The following is a 7,514-nucleotide window of genomic DNA, read 5'->3' on the forward strand; positions in this document are numbered from 1 at the left end:
CGCTCAAAATCCGGAGCATTTCTGCATTGTGGGCACATAGCCTTACATTAATTGTATGACTCAATATTGAGCACGTAGCCATCTATACACAGCAGGAGGCCGCACGTAGCCATCTATACACAGCGGGAGGCCGAACGTAGCCATCTATACACAGCGGGAGGCCGCACGGCGCCATCTATACACAGCGGGAGGCCGCACGGCGCCATCTATACACAGCGGGGGGGCCACACGGCGCCATCTATACACAGCGGGGGGGCCACACGGCGCCATCTATACACAGCGGGGGCCCGCACGGCGCCATCTATACACAGCGGGAGGCCGCACGACGCTCCCCCCAGAGACAGCAGGAGGCCGCACGGTGCCATCTATACTCAGCAGGAGGCCGCACGCAGTCACGCACAAACATATACATACACGCATAAACACAAAAATACATATAAACAGATAACACACACACACACACACACACACACACACCATCCCCCAGCTCGGCTCCAGTCCTCATGCTCTTTTCCGGTGCACTGCATGACGTCACAGCTAGGAGACACGGCCGCGCACAGGGCCGTGTCTCCTAGCAGTGACGTGGCCGGGCCATCACAGGGAAGTTAACTGCTGCAGTGCTGGCCCGGCCGAAGAAGAAGCAGCGGCCGTGCGTCGCTGCTGGTGGCCCCCCCCGCAACTGTCTGCCAGTATGTGCGGCGCCGCCGCACATATAATGAGGGCAATCTGGCCATAGACACCCCGGAGTCCTGGGCGGTAGCCCGGATTGCCCTCATTATAATCCGCCTATGCAGATGAATGTCACCCTAGCTTTCAGCACAGTCCAGCGCGTAGGGAAAGGGAGATACACGACACAGCCTTGCGGGAGCCCCTAGGGCCCCTGTGCTTGGTATCCAAGCATAGCAGGGGCCTGTCTGGATCTGATTACACAAGAACCGGCTCCCTAGGACTGTTTATTAAAGAAGTATAGCCCATTCTAGTTTTTGGAGTTTTTAGCTGAGAGAGGCCAGGGGTGGAGATTTAAGTTCAGCCAGGAGGCCGGAGGGGGAGTGACCCAGCAGCAGCTAGCTCAGGGTCTCTTTTCCTGGGAGGTCGTGATGACTCGGCGTGGGGGAGAAGTCCTGCAACAAAGAGAGAGGGCCCCACAAGCCTCTCATGTGGCAGCCCCTCTCCCAAGAGCCAGGCCTGACTGGTAAATGACTGGCAATTAAATACATAATTTAACCTTGGGCTGGTCTTTTATCTCGATCAACGAACTCTCATGCCCATTGTTTGGTAGACGAACACGCTACCGGGCTGGTTTCTAGCCCGATATAAGTCTGTTATATCTAATAGAAACTGGTGACAGCTCTCCCAGGCCGACCAGGCTCTGCTTCACTGGAACTAGGGAAGGAGCCTCTCAGCCTGTCAGGGGTATGAGCAAGTGTGGTGCCACGTCAGTGACTGAGTGGACCACCTCTTCTCACTCCCTGGTGCCTTCCTGTACCTGTGTGGACAGGGGGTATCTGAGTAGAACTGTACCAATCTGTCCTTGAGGGGGTGTGGAACGTCATGTTGGTGCAAAGGGCAGATCCGTATCACGTGATCCGTCTGACATAATAGTGACGTCAGGTGGGTGGCGGGGTGTGGATCACAAGGGGTGGCAGCGGTGGGATTCTGCAGGGTCTCTCTGCTGCCATTTCTTCACACTGGTGGCAGCAGTGGGATTCTGCGGGGTCTCTCTGCTGCCATTTCTTCACACTGGTGGCAGCAGTGGGATTCTGCGGGGTCTCTCTGCTGCCATTTCTTCACACTGGTGGCAGCAGTGGGATTCTGCGGGGTCTCTCTGCTGCCATTTCTTCACACTGGTGGCAGCAGTGGGATTCTGCGGGGTCTCTCTGCTGCCATTTCTTCACACTGGTGGCAGCGGTGGGATTCTGCGGGGTCTCTCTGCAGCCATTTCATCACACCCCCACACCCACCTCTGGGGCCCAATAGAGCCCATGTGGCATCTCCACCCATGTCATAATTCTTTCATGTGTAAGATTGTGGAGTTATTCTGATTGAGACAATTATTTTTATCTGTCAAGTTTTGCATAATGTTATATTAACCCGTCTATTCCTGCACCTAAAGATGTTTGCATGTTGCTACTCCATGTACAGTACATGTATAGAATATGGTTCAATGATATTTGATTATTGCCTGATGATGTTGCATCTGACATGAGGTGTATTGCTTTATTGTAATGATGAACCTTTAAAAAATAATGTTCTAGTGGTGGCTGGCATATTGTGAGTTTTCCTCTTTGTTCCCAGTAGTTTATTCTTCCATGTCAGTGGAACAATGATGAGGAAAGTTGACCTTAGGTGTCACATCCATGGGGCGATTGGGTGTCTTATGTGTAGGCCCATGGCATATGGGTAGACTGCGCTGTTACTAAAAATAATCTCTATACAAAGACCAGCACTGATATTACCGCCATATGGTGACATATATTGATAGATGCCAGTCCTGCAGAACATATAAGAGATCACAGCACGGTTATATATTGTAGCTTACAGCTGACGTTCTTTCTAATTAAATTGTTCATTTTTCCCATCTTTTCCATTTGGCCCAGACCGACACGACAACTCCTCCATCCAGGACTCAGAGTCTCAGGTCTGCAGAGATTACAACAAAGACACATTTGACTCCTTACATTTCAGGCCCCGTCCCCACCTACTCCCAACCTGCACAAACACCTCTTCCTGCTGATACCCCAATACTGAGCCTCTGTTGCTGTACGTGTCCATATTACTGCACCTACTGTATGCCCTCGAGATGGTAAAACAACCCTTTAGAATATAGTAATGGACTTTGCAAGTGCCCTAGAAAACAGTGACCATATTTTACCCCCTAGAAAGTAATAATGCCCTCTGTGTGCCCCTTTGACAGTCATAATAACCTGAGTTCCCCTATAACGATAAGTGCCCACTTAACATTTAATAATGTCCTGAGTCTCCCCCCCCATGTACAGCTCCCTTTACACCGTATGATGCTCTCCTATACACAGTATAATCCCCCTTCACTGTATAGTACACAACACAATATACTGACCCCTTAGTAGCCTCCAAATTGATGGCTCCAACACTGTATGATGGCCCCCACACTGCACAAAGACCCCACATTATCTTCCACACTGTATGATGGCCCCACACTGTGCCAAGACCCCAAACTATCTTCCACACTATATGATGGCCCTCACAGTGTGCAAATACCCCACATTATCTCCCACACTGTATGATGGCCCCCACATTATACAAAGACCCCATATTATCTCCCACACTGTATGACCCTAACTGTAATCACCACACTGTATAAATAGCCTACAAATTGTATAATGCACCAGATAATCCTCAATATAGTATAATCCCCCCCCCACCAGGCAGTCTGTAGCATCATCCCCCCCCCATAAGCAGTCTGTAGCATAATCCCCCCCCATAGGCAGTCTGTAGCATAATCCCCCCCCCCCATAGGCAGTCTGTAGCATAATCTACTCCCCCCCCCCCCCCCCCCCATAGGCAGTCTGTACCATAATCTCCCCCCCATAGGCAGTCTATAGCATAATCCCCCCCCCCCATAGTTTGTCTGTAGTAAAATCTACTCCCCCCCCCCCCCCCACCCCCATAGGCAGTGTGTAGCATAATCTCCCCCCATAGGCAGTGTGTAGTATAATCTCCTAACCCCATAGGCAGTTTGTAGCATAATCTCCCCCCCCCCCATAAGCAAAGTATGTAGCATAATATCCCCACCATAGGAAAAATAAATAAATAAACACAGTACTCGCCTCTCCTCCTCGTTCCCTTGCTGCTCCGAGCGCCCGGCCCGCACACATCTTCAGCACAGCGGCCGGGCACCAGGTGATGACGTCAGACGCAGAGGGGGGACTGATGGGAGAGGGAGCGTTGCGCTCCTTCTCTCATCAGTTAATTTGCGGCGGTGACGGGCAGGGGAGCCTGATGCTGGCACCGGGGCCCCCCCTCTTCCTGCCCCCCCCCCCCCCCCCTTGCTCAAGGGCCGCACATCCAGTCTCCCTGCTCTGCCCGGAATGTAACTGTAAAGGAGTGCGTAGCTCTGGGTGGGCCCCCTCAGAGCGCGGGGCCCGGGGCAACTGCCCTCTCTACCCCCCCCCCCCCCCCCCTCCCCGGTACGGGGCTACTTGCTATAGCTTGGATAAAATCACTATTTTATCAGCAGGAGATTATGGCTAGAGGACTAGTTTATAAGGGTTAAAAATTGACCAGCGATTTCTCATTTTTAGAACAAAATTTACAAAACCATTTTTTTTAGGGACCATATCATACTTGAAGTGACTTTGAGGGGTATATATGACAAAAAATACCCAAAAGTGACGCTATTCTAAAAACTGCATCCCACAAGGTGCTCAAAACCACATTCAAGAAGTTTATAATTCACAGGAATTAAAGAAATGTGAATTTTTTTCACAAAAATTTTACTTTAGACACATTTTTTTTTTACTTTCTCAAGGGTCACAGGAGAAAATGGACCCCAAAATCTGTTGTGCAATTTCTCCTGAGCATGCAGATACCCAATATGTGGAGGAAAACTACTATTTGGGCACACGGCAGGGCTCTGAAGGAAAGGAGTGCCATTTTACTTTTTGAATGTAACATTTGCTAGCATAATTAGCAGACGCCATGTCGCGCTTAGAGAGCAGCTGTACCTAAACAGTGGAAAGCCCCCACAATATTTTGGAAATTAGACCCCTCATGGGACCTACCGTATTTAGATGTGTGGTAAGCACCTTGAAACCCCAGGTGCTTCACAGAAGTTTACAGTTGAGCCGTGAAAATTAAAAAACAAAACACATTTTTCCCGCAAGAATATTTTTCAGCCCCAAATTTTGCATTTTCACAAGGGTAACAGGAGAAAATGGACCCCAAAATTTGTTGTGCAGTTTCTGCTGAGTACATAGATACCCCATATGTGGCCAAAAACTACTTTTGAGGCATAGTGCAAAGCTCAGAAGGGAAGGAGAGCCATATTGGAGTTCAGATTTTGCTGGACTGGTTTGACGGTGCCATATCACATTGGCTGAGCCCCTGAGGTGCCAGATCAGCCGAACCCCCCCCCCCCCATAAGTGACCCCATTTTACAAAATACACCTCTCAATGAATTCATCTAGGGGATCATATTAACACCATAGGTGTGGCACAGCATTTTATACCATTGGGCAGTGAAGAAAAAATAATTACATTTTTACCACCAAAATTTTGTTTTAGCCCCAGATTTTACATTTTCACTCTGGGAAATGGGTAAAAATGTCATCAACTTTCCCTGCCCCGATCGCTGATCTAATACTCTGCAGTTCATCTGCACTGCAGAGCATCAGATCAGCGTCTGGTGGGAAGGAGGCATCTCAGGTCCTGCTCTCTGAGCAGGGGCTGAGTGGCCACCTTCCTGCAGGATCCTGAAGGACCCCGCGACTTCCCTTACAGGCGAAGTACTTAGTATATATTGTTCAAAATGATAGAATCCTGTTCACCACTCCCAAGTCCATGCTATTGGAAGAGTGCTGGACTATACTGTCGCGTTTCTGCCCCTGAAGACAACAATCGCGTTATATAATGATGTCATGTGTTTTATACATATATTGTGTCATGTGAAGTGTGAACTCTGTATTACAGCGTTGGTATGGAATCGCCAAATCTATCAATATAAAAAAAGAAATAATCCGATGCGTAAACGGTGTAACAGGAAAAAAAATATCAAAACTCAGAATTACGTTTTTTTTGGTCGCCGCAACATTGCTTTAAAATGCAATGTAGAAGAAAAAAGAAAGTAACCAGCTCACCTTCCTGTGGCTTCAGTCAGACCCGGAGACCGTGATCAGCACTACTGCGGGTGCTTCAGCATAGACTGGAAAGAGAAGAAATGATACAGCTCCTGGGACACCACGTAATGGTAATGTGACGCTCACAGCCCTCCCTGGGAGATGGGGAACTCGGAGCCGGGTCGGATGTTGGGGGAAGCAGTCGTGGCCTGGACCCGTTCCATGCCCAGGGCCGTCACATTAAAAAGGATGTAATGGGCTATCCGGGTTGAGGGGTTGCTATCGACTACGCCACCTGTGGTACCTGGTGAAGGCCACCAGCGCTGCTGCAGTCCTCTGAGGCGGGATGTTGTTGCAGCCGACGTTGATACTACTCCCCACAGGCGGAGCAGGGCCTCAGGGCAGAGACAAGGATGAAGGGGGCTGTAGTATAGGAGGTCTGGTGCTACGTGGTGCGGTGCAGTGCAGAAATAAAGAGTCCAGAGGCCATAGGGGTTGACTTCCAGGGTTTTTACTCACGTTGGAGAGTACAGCTGCAAGGCTTCTCCCTGCTCCTCACTGAGTTCTGCGGTCACCAGGGACGGGGGTCCGACAACCTCCGAGTAATTCAAGTGCTTAATCAGGACCCCGCACCAGAGTGTTCCTAGACTTCAGACCGAGTTCTTTCCTGTCTGTGTGTGTAGATAGGCTGGGTCTCCCTCTGGACTTCGCTCAGAAAAAGGGTACGGGTGGCAGCTCCGCTCCTTCCGTTACCCGGTGGGATCCTCTGGGCCTGCCGGGCTTCCCTGACTAGGACGTGGAGTAGCAAAGTCAGGTGTCGGTGGCCGGTAACCCCTCTTGCAGCCGGAATCCCTCTGACTAGGCCAGAACAGCGAGGACAGGTGGCATATACCGCTCCGTCTGCATCCCCCTGGGATCCTTTTGCAGTGGAGCTACACTCCTAAGCTCCAGGCCTTCTTGGTTATGGTCCTTGACCGGGTTGAGACCTTTGTTTACTCCAACCTGCCCCTCGACCCAAGGCCAGGGTACGAGGGCCGTGTCTCCATCCGCTGCAGGTTCACCCAGAAGCCACGTTCAGGGATGGAGATCACAATCAAAGAACCATGAGCCAAGATGGCTGTTTATTAAATATGAAATATTAAGTGTAACTAAATGTGAGTCCTCCACCCTCACCCACTAATTGGTTCCCCAGTCTCCCATTTTCCAGTAGGGGCAGCACTTTAGTGCCTACTAGCCCCCTCTGGTGGGAGAAGTGTGGTGTTGGATGTGGAGGTGGGGTCCTGACCATTGCATCGTTCTTACCTCGAAGGAGGAACACCACACCCCATTAAAGAGGTGCAGCATCCCTGTGGCGGTCGAACCCTCACGGGCGCCACAGTAAAAAGACTTGTTTCTTTATTCTGAATGCATAATAAAAAGCCAGAAACGGACATGACTTACAAAAGCAAAGGACTATAGTCCATATTGGAAAAAAAGTGGTAAGAGCACGGGAAAATGGATAATAACCAGACGCGTTTCTAACGTCAGACATGTTCTTAGACTTGGTATGAATGTATAGTCTTTTTACCATTACGTGGTGTCCCAGGAGCTGGGTCATTTCTTCTCTTTCCATTAAAATGCAATAACGGGCAATCAAAACATCGTATCTACCCCAAAATGGTATCAATAAAAAAACGTCAGCTCAGCACGCAAAAATTAAAC

The sequence above is a fragment of the Phyllobates terribilis genome, unplaced genomic scaffold (genome assembly GCF_046119375.1).
Source record: "Phyllobates terribilis strain yellow unplaced genomic scaffold, ASM4611937v1 Scaffold_1__5_contigs__length_1240528914, whole genome shotgun sequence".
Taxonomy (NCBI): domain Eukaryota; kingdom Metazoa; phylum Chordata; class Amphibia; order Anura; family Dendrobatidae; genus Phyllobates; species Phyllobates terribilis.